At 30.1% G+C, this 15,720-nt stretch overlaps 1 protein-coding gene across 1 annotated transcript in view; it reads left to right on the plus strand.

Annotated features, from left to right (window-relative positions):
• ome (dipeptidyl peptidase 4 omega) overlaps nucleotides 1-15,720 on the plus strand; it is a 112,179-nt gene continuing 96,459 nt past the window's right edge. Inside the window, exon 1 of the mRNA XM_088227168.1 lies at nucleotides 1-240. The gene's annotated coding sequence lies outside the window, so the exon portion shown is untranslated. The remainder of the gene's footprint in view (nucleotides 241-15,720) is intronic.

A 15,720-nucleotide genomic window follows, 5' to 3' on the forward strand; every position in this document is an offset into this window, starting at 1 on the left:
AGTCTGAGAGCGCGCGTTGGCCGGCGCGGCCGCCTGTACCTTGCGAATTACGTACGTACAATTTCACAACAACTTACTGTCAACGACATGCCTCTGATCAATTGACTTTGGGATACATTAATCCGGGTTACACTCTGTGTTGTTTAGTGTGTGTAATAAACATAAAAATTAAGAACTTTCAGTTAAAAGACTACCTGTTAATATTGCTGCATCCCGGATCCAGTATACAGCAAAATTAAGGTAGGATTGACACACGTATTAATAATTATTTATTAAGACATGCGTAAATAATCCAATGACAATTGTGGTATACAATAAATTTAAATTATACCACCTTCGTTTTATTATGTATGTATGTATGTATGTATGTAAATAAGCAAATGCATTGACATTTTATATGCGATAAAATACCTTGCGTACCTGTATAAACTTCATAATAACGTAATGACTTGTTATTTGACATATTTATTTATTAATATACACGGCACGCAGTGCCTTTTACCTAAAAAAGATACAAATTAAAAATAGTATGAACATTTTAATATAATGTGAAGAACTTAAAAATTAAATTGAAAAGTATTATTTTACATAAATACCATATATATATAACACAGCAGTTTTGTATAAAGAACATATTTAGATATAAAAAAATAATTAAACAATGCGTGCAGATAAAATTTTAAAAGGAAAATAATTTATATATATTTTTATTTAAAATGTACAAAATATAAGTATATTAAATACAATTAAATTCTTGTCTCAAAAATTTAAAAAAATAAAATAGTAATGATAGTGACAATTAAAGTATTTTAAAAAATAAGTATACGCGTAAATATGGTATACAATAGTACCCATTCAAAAGTAAACATAAAAAGCACTATAATCTTAAAAATGTAAATTACCGTTCGTCATCTTTGAAATGATAAAATAGAGTTAATTTATATAAGCTATACTTTATGTGAAAAATATCAGCAATGTCGGAATAGTTATTGCCGAGTACGTGGAGTAGATTTAGACATATGTTATATTTTTAATGTATCTGTAAAGTAAAGTTGTTTATTACATGTATCATATTAATAATTCATGTATCATATGATATTAGCCTCCCATTTAGAAAAAAGGTGACGTCACAAAATTCAGGCAGCAAAAAAATATTAAGATAAGGATAAAACATTCCTGAAGAAAAAAATAATTAAAATTCAAACTAAATGTTTAGACATATGTGTTAAACCACCTACAAATTAAATATGTTTATAATGTTATTATTAGAGAACGCATAAGAATATATTCATGTGTGCCCTACTTCAAGATTCAAAATGAGCCTCTAGTGATATTAATGTCATTTTTTTCTCCTGAATAAATTCAATAAAATGAAATATTCAAAACTCACGAAATGTGACTCTCTGTCTTCACAATTTTTCGCGAAAAGCAAAAAATTAGTAAAAATGCGACGATTGCGGAAAAAGTTTTTTTTTTGGTTTAATAAAAGAGTTTTAAAAAATATATAAAGATTTTGTTTCTTTTTCTTCTATGACTGTATGTAAAAATATATATTTTATGAATAAAAACCGATTTTATTAGATACATGAACCCGGTGTCCCGCAAATAAGGTTTTTTTGCTCTACTGCGAAATTGATTATTTGCGAACTCTTAAAAAACTGTCTTAAAAAAATATTTTGCACGCGGTGATGTGACATCGTGTTACGTCAAGCAAAAGACAGCATATTATGAAGTTTAGACATGAAAAAAAAACACAGAGACATACTATAAAGTGATTACTTTTCCATGATTCATAAGAATTGTAATATAATTTATGCCTGTAAAAGCAAAACAAATTAAAAATCATAAAAACGCCGGTCGTTTAACTAGCGTGCACTCCTCTTCACTGCCAATAACAGACTGACTAAACAAATTTCTTCTTTTGTTTTTGAACAGCGCCTCTATCTTCCTTGTTATAAGGTCTTTCTTCTACAGTAAAACAGATTAATTGTGGTATTGGCATCACTTTCATTTGTCTAATTGTTCTTCGCATAGCAAGGGTAAATATTTTTTGTATTAAAATCCAGGATATTTACACAAATTTTACTTTCCAAATTCGGTGCGAAAATGTCCCTTAGAAAATTCCAAAAAATACAACTTCATCATTTAAATAAATAAAAGAGATATATCAAGTATTGTATCATATGTAGACTCGCGTTACACCACAGCCACTCAACAGCCCATGAGCCTGATTTTTCCGTGTACCATTTGATACCGAAGTAAATAATATAAAAACCCAATTAATTATAATCAAATAAATAAATTGTAATGTTTTGTACAACACGAAGTATCATGAGTTGGTGTGAAATTAAATTAAAGTGAGAATGAACAAAACGATTACACACATCATAATTTGTTAGAAAGTAACACTTTGTTGGCTGATAATTTGAATAAAATTTGAGCTTGCTTTACAAAGTTCAAAACATCTGGTGGGTTTAGAGAGACACATCGTGAATTTAGTGAAGAGTGAAATCAATTTATTAAAACTAATTACCCGATGAGAAAAGAACAATATGAAATGGTTAAATTAATTAACGATTAACAATCTTGTGATTACAATAACACGTAATTGCCATGTAACTTGATCATTTTTGTTACATCTAGGTGAGATTATCAGTCTTACGCTTCGGGTACCAGTCCAGGGACTATGAAATATTCTAGTGTAAAAACACCATTCAAAATAAATATTTCATATCAACCATGCCGAGAATAGAGCCCGAGACCTCTTGCATGGTAGGCAAACGCGCTGATCAGCGACACCACGAGGCTAACACGTACAGCAGTATTCCAAAAATCATTTCTCTCAGGCGGACAGATATATAACGGACCTAAACTGTGTTATGTTAGAATCTAAAAAAACAAGAGTATTAAAAAAAAATAAAAAAATTGGTTGATAGACATAAGCGTAAGGAATTAGATAATTTGTAAAGGATAGTGTCAGCGCCCTTGAAGTGATTACTCACGAAAACGGCGCTATAAAAATTGTCGAAATTCATTTATTATAGTTATCCAAACATTATGCAATTCTATTAAATCACTTATTAATCTTTTTTTATTTTTACAAAAACTTTTCATATTTTGTGCTACCTGTTTTTCTCTTTCCATAATATTTTTTTTAATTATCGGAAAAATACTCGAAAAACATGTAAATGTATGACTATGGATAAATAAATAAAATAAAAAAATTCCTGTTATACTTAATACCTCAGAGTTTACAGTATTATAAATTATTTCATATTATTCAAATGATCAGTGTTCTTTATTTAAAAAGCGAAGTTGAATAATATATTTTTACAAATTAACATACAATGACTGGTGACTTTTTTTTATCTCAGGCTAATTAGGGTTTTAGTTCAAATAGTGCCAAGTTTTTTTTTTAAATTATAAAATAAAAGAATACCTATTATTTAAATATATTTTTTTCCTTTATTAGCTTACGAAAACTTGATAACATCGGCCAAAAACAAGTTACATTAATTTGTAATAAACATTAGAACAACATAAACAGAAAAGAATAACAATATAAATACAAACAATAGACAACAAAAATATAAGTACAAGAATAACATCAAAATAGTATTCGTAATAATAAACATATAACTAATCTAACAAAAATTTCAACATAAATTGAAATAGGCACCAAGAGAAAAACCCACCAAAACTTGATAGTGCCTATTTAAAAAGAGAAAGTTACAGTAAAATATTAGAAGGAAGATGGAACTTAATAATTAGAAAAATTATAACAAAATAATCATAATATTAACAAATTTAATCTTATATTAATGATAAATTATAATTATTAAAATTAAAATTAAAAAATAAACGCCAGGAAGTAATAATGACGTTAAAATGTTTTACATAAACTTAAAAATGTAACATAAATTTATTGTAAAAAAATTAAGAATTAATTTAAATATAATTATTTTAATGAAACAAATATTACAAATCATAATAGGAAACAGTTTGAATAGTTACATCTACAGATCGATTATAATTAGTAACTCGTTTATCAAAAATATTATAAATGGGTAGGCGCTAGGTGCACACGGGTAATCTGCATATATTGTATTTGTTTCAAATAACTTAAACAACCAAATGCCATTATTTTCTTTATAGTTAACTCCGAAAAGGTGATCAGAGCTAATTCGAAAACGTAAATAATTGATTATAACATTGATTAATCAATTGAGCCACAAAATCAGCTATTTCTGGTAATGTATTTAATGCGGATACCTTTTTTTAACCTGTAACTGTGGTTTTCATTTTTCGGTATCTTTGAATTATTTAGCAAAAAGTAAACAAAAAATATTACCGGATTTGAAATCAACGTTGGCCGGAATTAACATCTCCGTCGGCCGGAAGTAAGATGCTCCGGGCCGCTAATAATCCACCCTTGACATAAAAAATAATAACTCTTGACATGAAAAATGATGAGTTTATTTTTTCGTATTTTAAATGCGTTAAGTTTTTAATGTACTATTAATCTATGTTAATTTATTTTTGAAGAGATAAGGGATATTCAATTGTTTATTAGTGATATGAATATATTTTATACATCAGAGTATGGATTCTGTTCTATATTCTTCCTTTTTTTAAAATATTTATTTTCAGTTTTTGTCATAACCCAAAAAGCAGTTAACGAGTTTTTTATTCAAACAATTTTGAAACTAAATTAATTGACCATTATGTATTGCTACTTCATAAATCTATTGATGAAATGAACATAAAACCTCATTAAGATATGTTGAGAATAAAATTAAACTTCAAAGTCGTTTTTTTACATTATAAAGTTAGCAAATTTAGCTTGTTCCACAAAACTGTGAAGCAGGCTCCCTTGAACGAGCATCTATTATAGCTATATAGGAGCCAGCTATAACCTGTATCATTGTAATTTTTTTTTTTTTTTAATTTTATTTATTGGGGATATCCACAGTAATACATGTAACAAAAATACAACAAATAAAATATACAGAGAATAAAACCAATGACAGATATCCACAGAAATACATTAAATACACGTACAATACATACTAGTGTGTTTGTGTGAGTGTAAGTGAGTGAGAGGGTAGGTGTTATATTGGAATGAGGGTGGGCATGTGTGTAAATATTGCACAAGTGTCAAGTGTCGAAAAGATAAATATATTTAAAATATTAAGAATTAGAGATAAAATATAATAAAATAAAATAAAATAAGATAAGATAAAATAAGACTTCATTATTGAAACTAAGTATAAGACAAAAAAGTATGTTTTAAGACGCGCATTTTAAATGTTACTTTTTTACAATCAAATGGATCAATAAGGGGAAAGTTCAAATTATATTCACTTACAAAACGTATAAATGGAGAGTTCTAGGCATAGTTCGTACGAACTGCTGGCAGATGAAATAGAGAGATCGACGTGTGACGGGTGCGTTAGCCGGGGACATTTAATGATAACTCCGACAAAAGAGCCGGAGCGAAGTTTAGATACATGATATTTTTTTAAGTTACTTGTATTATAGTTATGAATCATTATCATCATTCCCTTTCCGCACCTAATGGTGCATAGGGCACTGCATTGGTACACTAATCGCAGCGTATCTTGATCATTTTTTGTTACATGAAGGTATGGTGATGAAGGTATGGTGAAGGTATGGTGATCAGTTATACGCATCAGGTACCAGTCTAGGGACAGTGAAATATTCTAATGTAAAAATACCCTTTCAAATAACACTTTATGTCAACCATATCGGGATAGAACCAGAGACCTCTTGCATGGTAGGCAACCGCGCTGAGCATTACACCACGAGGGAGGCCGATAAACGACATTAGACGAGGTGGTTGTGAATATCATAATTAAATGTTTTATTTTAAAATAGTTTATAATTTTAAAATAGTTCCGGTTGTATTCACACGCAACTGTATTCTTCATCCACCCGGTCTTACAGTTACTGTACTGTGGTTGTATACTCGAGTTGCGATCTTATCAAACAAGGTTATCAAGATATTAATTCCAAATATTGGCGGAAAACCCCTCCTACGTACCATGTTAAGAGTGAAGAATCATCATGTCTCAGAAACGTGTACTTAATAATATTTTTGCACGCTAGCACAATCATTATAACATTTAAAGATGATCTTGACAGGTGATGGCCATCTCAAAGTAATTTTTGAAATTATTGTAACCATCGGTTAATGTTCAATTGCTCTTTTATAATCATTAAACTTTTAAGTTCCTAATGTGTAAATTAGTGTAAACAGCCTTCAAAATTTAGTGATGATAAATTGTAGTTATTAATTATTTCAAGAAAGAACATTATTTTATTTTATGAATAACTTTTCAACAGTTATTTTTTTTTTAGTATGTCCAAGCCTTTGTACAAACATGGAATGAATCTTTCAAGCAACGTAGAAAAGCTCCGTTACTTCATGAAAACCAATAAATAGAAAAATGATAGATACTGATTTTCAGTTTATTGATCTTCTGGCAGAAATTGTGTAAAATTAACAAATAAATTTCTTGACTTGATTTGGTTGTTTTTTCAAAAATAGTTATCATATTAGCGTACTGTACGCGTACGTCGGAAGATGGCCAAAATTGGGCGCTTTTATGGGTTTTTAGATGAGCCTAGTTTCTATTATAAGCAATTTATCAAACAACAAAATGGTGTTCCAATCTATGGTGTGTAAAAAATCACTGCTCAAGTGTAATAATCCAGGGTGAAATGACGGGAATACGTTTATATGAAAAAAAGACAGACCGCGTGTCCACTAACGGAAAGATGTTAGATTAATTTAACTTTTATTTTTGTTTTTCATAACTGGTAACGCAGTGAATAAAGGCAGCACTAACACACGTTTCTTTTCAATAAAAATGTATTTTAATATTTTTTTAATAAATCCATCGTAAATATGTCATTAATATTCTATATTTATTGTTGTTTTAAAATTCGCATAATATACTTTTTGCGGGTGCTGCCATTACTGGGACATGTATGTATAGCGTATATGAATGACTTTATATACGGTCTCCACAATTTGTCACACATAAAGAAAAGTTCGAGAAAATTCAATGGACATTTCTTAGACATCTTAACTGGAGATGCAGGTATACCGATCTCAAGTATATGTCTTCCTGCAAAAAACACCACTTGCTTACTTTAGAATATCGCCGTCTACTGTTGCACATGGGAGTGCTTCATGACATACTTAGTGGACGCCTTGATAGTCCGGCTCTTTTGTCGGAGTTATCATTAAATGTCCCCGGCTAACGCACCCGTCACACGTCGATCTCTCTTCCTCTACATTCATCCATCTTCTCATGCATTTTCTAGTATTTGTTGGATTTGGTCATGCCATATCTTTCTCGGTCTTCCTCTATTTCTGCATCCATCAACATTTGCATTGTAAATATTTTTAGCCGTATTTTCGCTGTCCATTCGCTCTACATGTCCAAACCAGCGCAGAGCTCCTTTCTTGATTTTGTTTATAGTGCCTATCTCAGCACATAATGTACGGATCTCGACATTTGTGAGATTATCGTGCACAGTTTTACCACACATTCGCTAGAGATCGTATTTCGACAGCATTCAACCTACTTTCATCCCTGTTTTTCCAAGTCCATACTTCGCTCCCCTATACATCAGAGTCAGGACCAAGACTCCATTGTGAACTGCTAATTTTGCCACTTGCTACAAACATTTGTTTGCCCACGTTGATTAAAGTACACCGTTCACTCTGGTACTCACCCTCCTTTCAATATCTTTCTGTCATTCCATCCATTGTAAATATACTTTCCAGATACACAAATTCCTCTACCTGTTTTAGTATAACCCCATTTACGTTGATTTCACATTTAGTCATATTTTCATTTCTTTCAAAAACCATCACATTCGATTTATCGACATTCATCAACAAATCGCTTCACTTGCACATATTTTTTTTTTCTGATACGTAAAAAAAAATCATTCTTTAATTCATGCCTCGTAGTACATAGGGCGCGGCACTAGTACTAGTAATTATAATATTATATTCAAATATACTCAAAGCGGTGAATGTTAGCATTTCTTTTTCAAACTGTAATTATTAACTTTGTGTTGTAGTACTGTCCCTGGTGCTGATTTTTTCATAAAAGAATACATTATGATACATTGCTTATGTTTTATTTAAATATTACAAAAAAAATATTTCTATATTTATCAATATACACGGCGCGTAGTACCTTTTGCTTTACAAAAAATACATTTTGTGTAGAAATAAACAGTTCAAATAATATACAGTAGAAAAACGATAAAAAAAAACATAAAAAGTTTATATATACATGTTATAAAACAATGGTTTTATTCCATGAACACGCTAACATGTTGTGTTAAATAAATCATTAAAAAGAATATACGAATTAAAAAGTACGTAATATGATTTTTTTTGTTTGAAGATTTTTTAAAAAAAAAGGACAGGTAGGTATATCTTTAATCATAGGTACATTGAACAAAAAAAATACAAAATGTAATTATGCTAAGTTTAAGAGATAAAAATATTTTTTTAAATTTAAAAATAAGAATCCAAAAAAACATATACTACATATTCACAAAAATATACAAAAACTGGAAATTTTGTCTTGAATGCTAACGTTATGGGTTCAAATGTTCATGATTTTTTCCTAATGTTTGCCACTTTAAATTTTTGTTTTTATATGCACGATGTATTTTATACTTTTTTAGGCATAAGCCGTTGAAAAAAAAAATTATTAAGCAATGTAATATCATATTTTATAGGTTAACAGCTTATATCCCCTCCCTTTCCTAACACTACTCAGATACAGATAGCTAGTAAACAAAATCAACTTGTTGATTATAAACCTTGTATATTATAGAACTACTTATACTTTAAAATATTTAAAAAAAACATTTTCGAACATTATTTGCGCATAAAAACATATTTTAGACATTACTGGCAATAGATTTCTCGTAGCATTTTTTTAGTGTTTAAATTGTAGAATTGGACAAACCCATAATATCGTTGCTTAAACCAACTGGTCCAAGAAGATATACAATTTTTAGACGTGTTTTCGAACAGGCTGAGCCCTGTTAGATGAAAACTATGCTTACCAGAGGACGCTCCGTTTTCATTTTATAATTCACTAGTTTTATAGTCTATATATAGTTTTTTCACTAGTTATTCTTGGTATTATTATGTGTATATATATATGCAATAAATTTATAAAAATAAATACAATAATATAAGCAAGTACTGTAACTCCCATATAAAAAAAAGCATTAATTTTCGTAATTTTTCATACTCTCTTTGTAATGTAATGTATTTAGGTACTTTAGATAGCTTAACAAAAAAGTATAAAATTTAAGCAACTAGTTAAACCCTTATTTATAAACAATATATGGATAGACAGAATCAAGAAAGGGGTGCTGCGTCGGTTTGGACATGTAGAGCGAATGGACAGCGAAAGAACGCCTAAAAGGATCTACGATGCAAATGTTGATGAATGCATAAAACGAGGAAGACCGAGAAAGACATGGCACGATCAAGTTCATCAGATACTTGAAGATGGACATGTCAAAAGTAGGAATAATCGACGTGCGTGCATGAGAAGATGTATGAATGTAGAGGAAGCGAGGTCTGTATGCCAAGATAGAGTGTTATGGCATTCTATCCTCTCTGCCTACCCCTACGGGGAAACGGCGTGATGGTTTGTTGTTGTATATGTATAAAAATAATTTCAAAAACTAATCATTGTAATTAAATCTAGACTTTCCGATTACACTTTATCTATTTACATAATATATGGATGCTTGTTTTTACAAAAACCAACGCCACCCACGAAACGATGTGATAGTCCCAGCATCCTTTATCTCTTTTGGCCACTCATTAAATATCTTATGTTTATATGGTACGGATTGTTCTGAGTTGCCTGGATTCTTGTTTTTGGGAGTCTAAAACATTCACCTCCGTTTATATGTCCGTAGGCATCTGTTAAAATTTCTGTCAATATTATATATATAATTTCATGCAATTTTTGGGATCTTTTTGTACCTACGCACGCCTTTAATGGAAGTATTTTGAGTAACATGAATTAGCGCACGCATGTAACAAAATTATTTACATGCCTTTATTCCACCATCACAGCAATAATTAAAAACCTTTTTTAAACCTTTTCATTTTTATGGCCCTTTGAAAATAAACCTTGTTTACCTATTTTTTGAAAACATTGTAATGATCCAATTTATATTTAAATAGAAAACTCAAAATCTTTGCTTGGTTACCTGGATGTTTTGCAATTTTATATCGACGAATTTAATTTAATTTATTTGTTTGTGTTGTGTCTTTAGAAATATGAACAGAATACAAAAATATTGTGTATTTTAATCTGATTCTATTTTTATTAATTAAAAACATTTTTATCTTTATTATTATATAATTATTTTCCTCCCATAAATTTTTCTAAGTGTATTTTTTATTATGGTACTTTTTCCTAAATCAATAATACATTAAAATGGAAAATGATAAGATGAATATTTATCTTTTATTAAAAACATGTTTCTATAACAAAACGCGTTTTTGTTCATTTTTATTTGTATTTATGCTAAAGAATAAAATAAAATTCCGATACTTATACTATTTTTAAAGTATTAAATAACCTATTAAATGGATGTAGTCATTGTGGAAAATAACTATTGTGTGTGATTTTATAAGATATTGCATACATTATTATTTTTTATTCTAAATGTCGATTCAATTATGGACGTACAACTTTATCTCGGCAATCTAGGTTTTTCCACTCCAGCATTTTAATGATCCGGTATTATATTATACCGTGTCCAAACGGATGTAGAATGCAGTTCTGAGTGTGAAATAGAACCAGAGCCCCTGCTTTTCTTAACGGTTTTATAGCGCGTGTTTACGCAGTAATACGCGCAACAAAGGGGTTCAGTTTACAGGGCTTATGACCTGTCATGGGCTGGTTTTTAAAATTGATTCATTTTTATTATTATATTTTTTAGTTTTTTTTTAAATTATACATAAGAAGTAAAACATAGTATTCCAAAAATAAAGAATAAGTACATTGAAATTAAATAAATAGCATTAAAAATAGTAAACAAAAAATCCCACAAAGGTATGGCCTGTTCGTGGGTAGACAAGAAATGTTTATGATTTTTTTGCTCCTGTAATAAAAAGACAGGTATTATATTTTTGTGTAATATAAGAAAGAGAAAATAAAAAATTCTGTTAAAGATTAGAAGGTACTTTTTTATTTAATAGTAATTAAAATAGGAAATAAAAAAATATAAATAAACATAAAAATATTCCTCTTTTTGAAAGGGCAACAAAATATATCATAGAAAAAAAGAATTAATATCTTTGCGTGTTTCAGTGGCCACTTTACATACTGTGTATCATTTACCATTCTGCCTGTGTTTACACATCCATATTTCTTCAACTCTTCCATCTGCTGGCTTTTGTGAAGTAAAATATCTGAGACCTTTATCACGTGGGTGAGATTCATCCGGGTGAACCAATTCGCCTACTAGGCAACGCCCGAAATCAAATTTCCAAATTTATACTTTTTACGCCAACAGATGGAAGAGTTGAAGAAATGTGGTTGTTTAAACTTGGGCAGACTGGTGAATGTTACACAGTGTATATATTGGCCACGTAAACAAGCCAATGACTGGTCATAAGTTCTGTAAATGCCTAGACTTCTATATTCCCTTCTCAAAAATGCTTTCCCTCTCTGTTGCAATAAATTTAGATCTGACTCCCTAGGAAGGAAATCCAGCCTGTCTAAAAACATTTGCGCATTTCACTTTATATTATCTTAAATGTATTTTTACGTGGATTATTTTAGTATAACATCGAGTAGATACATATTTTTAGATGACACAATGTCAACGAAATGTGCTTTCCGAAGTATTTCTAGCACAAAATTGGAATTTACATAATATTCGTGCTTGTATTTCAGCAAAATATTGGCAAGGCAATGATGACATGACGTGACATGAAGTGTAAATAAAAAGTGCTTGGCGTATATTACAGGGATTTTAAAATGTAAACAAACGTCTTCCGGTAAGATATCAAACAGGAATTTTTGCCAAAAATGGTTTGAAAATGTGTTGTACGAAGGAAATGACGTCGTTTGATTTTTTTTCAGAGAATTATTAACGATAAAATTCGATATATATATATTTTTTTTTTGCACAACAACAGGCCAGGAGGCCCAATTACAGTTGTGAATTACATCACAGAACACCCAGGCTTGAGAAAAATCACATTTATTTTTTTGTGTTCTTAGCGGGAATCGAACCCGGAACTTTCCGTGTGTGAGTCAAGCGTCTTGACCACTTCACCACGGAGGCCGCCTAAAAAAAATCCTCCGATTTAATGAGGGGTTGGCATACGTGAGGTCAACGAGGTTCACATTCTGGATTTTTATATCTAGGTAACCCTTCTGCAACACGGTAGATAGGTTTCTACAAAATAACGCGTTATATGAGACTCAAAGTCAGTACAAAGGTTTGGTTCCAAAAAAATCAAAACGGTTTATATATTTAATAAAAACTATCATTTTTCTTTGTCAAATGGTAAAATAATACTATTTCTTTTGTAAAATCTTGATTTAATATTTTTTTTTCGCATCGCTGCTCGATACACCTAAATGTAAAGGTTTTTTTAGTATAATGATAATATCATCATCTTCACTCTCTGAATCTTGTTTATCATTTGCGCTTTGCCCTATCTTTAAAAAAATGTGATTTAAGTTTGATTGATGTTTTTAAAAAAGTCTTCGTAGATTTACTGGTACGGAAACAGGCCATTTTCCAGTTCCTCTTTGAATTTTCGGCTTCTTCGAGTCGCATTTTTTTCTACATAGCCCTTAAGTTCCCAATAAAGAAGACAAAGCATGTAAATCATAAGCTCTTTATTTATCAACAATTTAACTCGTAGAAACCTTTTTGAATTACTGGTTAGATTCCTCAAAGATATCCAACCTCTCACTACTTTGTATGAATGATTGAGTGTTGAGTTCTTGGTTACATGAGTAGTAATCGATATTTGATCTGATGATTTGTAAAAAAAAATGGTAAGTAAAGTTTTGTTGCTGCAATCGAAGTTGAAAGAATAGCCACATATGTTTTGTTCATCTACAAACGAATGTATTATTTTATGTACGGATATTAAGTCTGATAAATAATTTTCGCTTATTGGACAAAAATTAAATCAGTATGTGGTAACCTATCATTATACGTGCGTAAGGTGTAAAATAGTTAGTTAAATAGCCATTGCATTTTGCATTTTGATTGCCTAAATATCCATTTTTCAACATAAAAAATATTTCTTATCTTTTGTCGAATTATAACTCGTCAGCTTAATTAAAGAAGTAACTAACTAAAAAAAATACTATTCTAGAAAAACATTTTAATATCAACTGGTGTATTTGTAAAACTAAGACCTGACCTAAATATTAATGAATCAACAAATTAAAGCAGATTTTAGAGAAGGAAATATAACATTCTAGGCATTTACAGGACTTACGACCTGTCATTGGCTGGTTTAAGTGGCCACTTTAGACACTGTGTAACATTGCGTAAAACTTGATCCAATCTGATGTTTTTAAATTTATAAAACTAATATAATGGACATAGGCTATTGTGATACAAGTAAATACAGTTTTAGCTACCATTCATGTTTGCAATATGGCCATGAGGATGAATGACAATATCCGTTAAAGGCCTTCCATATTATTCGCCAAACTCACAGTGAAAAGGGCAACGAAAGTAGTTGAGTTAAATTCAATTTAAATCGTGATATACGAAATTTAAATTTCTAAAAGAGTAACTCGTGTACTGTCACTGTGGAACATTCACCATTATGCCCATAATTGAACATCCATACTTCAATTCTTCCAATGCTATCTTAATCTTATAATTAATAAAAAAAATAAAAAATAAATGTAATTTTTCTCAAGCCTGGGAGTTTTGTGATGTAGTTCACCACTCTAATAGGGCCTTCTGACCTGTTGTGGTGCAAAAGAAAAATATAAAAATATAAATATAATATAAAAAATATATATATAAATATGATTCTCTAAGGGGTGAAATCTGGTCTTTTGTCTACAAACATTAGAAGATATTCAAAATATTGTATTTAAAATAAAGCCCCCATTATATAACAAATAAAAAATATTGGATGTGTTAATTTTATTACATAGCGGCCTACGTGGTATAATAGCTAAGACACTTGACTCACGAACGGAAGGTTTCGGGTTCGATTCCCGATAAGAACACAAAAAATAATGGAATTTATCTCAAGTCTGGGTGTTCTGTCCTGTTGTTCGCCATTGTAATTGGGCCTCCTGTCCTGTTGTGGTGCAAACAAAAATAATATTAAAAAAAGCAAAATACAAATTACATTGAACTGTATTTTTAAAATAAAATCTCATATCTCAGAAGTACATTATGAAAAAAAAAAATCATTATCTATATACGAAAATACATAAAAGGCAATGTTCGTATATGTGTCCTCGATGGACTGAATAACTACTGGATCGATTTACATGCGGTTTTTGTCGAAATTATGGGCTTTGCCATGGGTATATTTATAACTCTTAAAATGTTGAATCTGTTCTGTAGAAAAAAAGTAAGGAGCGTTGAGGAGAATGCATGTACTAAAATATTGAGTGAACGTTATTTAAAAAAAAAGTTTGTATTTGAATGTTTACAAAAATCATTCGTTTTTATGGCTCCCAATCAGGTGTTTTCCTTTAATTTCTTATTATTTCCACCCATTTTTTCCTTTTTATTGGATTTTTAGTAATACTATAAAAATATGAACTGATCTTCAATACATTTTTGAAAATCGTATTCCTACATTAAGTCCACCCTTGTTTGCAAAAAGATCATAGTTTGACCTTCATTTACAAAAATAATTCAAAATTTGAATATTTATTATGTTAAGTTATAGAAATCAAGCATAAACAAGCACTTAAGTACCTACTTACCAATAAAAAAATACACTCTATTGTTAACGATTATCCGTTTATCATTGTAAAGTATACTTACAAGTATACTTAATAATATTTAATCTTGAAAGAAAACGCAGTCTGACATTCCTACATACAAACGTGTTCCGTATTTTCTCCCTGGATTATGGACTAAAACAGTGTTTTTTATGCACTTACCGTTGGCGAGTTTCTGTTGCTTTGTTTAATTTTTTTATAAATAGTTTACTATGGGAACTAGAACCATTAAAAATTCCGTAAAATGCCGTATTTCATCCGCTGTCTTTGGGCACACGGTATACAAATGGAATAATTATTTTTTTTTAAACACAAGACGTACAAATACAAAATTTTTTATTCAGAAACTCTGTCTAAAAAAATAACGAAATCGGTTCAGTTTGACGTGCGGAAAATGGGACAACGAAACGACAATTCTATCAATATAAGCTAGATATAAATGGTCCGACTTGCAGTTGTATTTTTCACACAGTATCGGTAAGGCATCGGCAAGAAAGTGACAGATAACCAATGTTCAACTACCTATTTATCGGAATTACCTGTCACCGCGTATCCTCATAATTTATGTAGTCCGAAACACAGAAATCAAACTTTCCATTCTGTTCATTTTATCCATGTACAACCATTTGCTCAAATTTAGCAGTAGCAAAGCATTGTCGGGTTCAGCTCGTTT

Source organism: Micrasema longulum, unplaced genomic scaffold (assembly GCF_059751315.1).
Source record: "Micrasema longulum isolate JH-2025_06_02 unplaced genomic scaffold, ASM5975131v1 h1tg000490l, whole genome shotgun sequence".
Lineage (NCBI taxonomy): Eukaryota > Metazoa > Arthropoda > Insecta > Trichoptera > Brachycentridae > Micrasema > Micrasema longulum.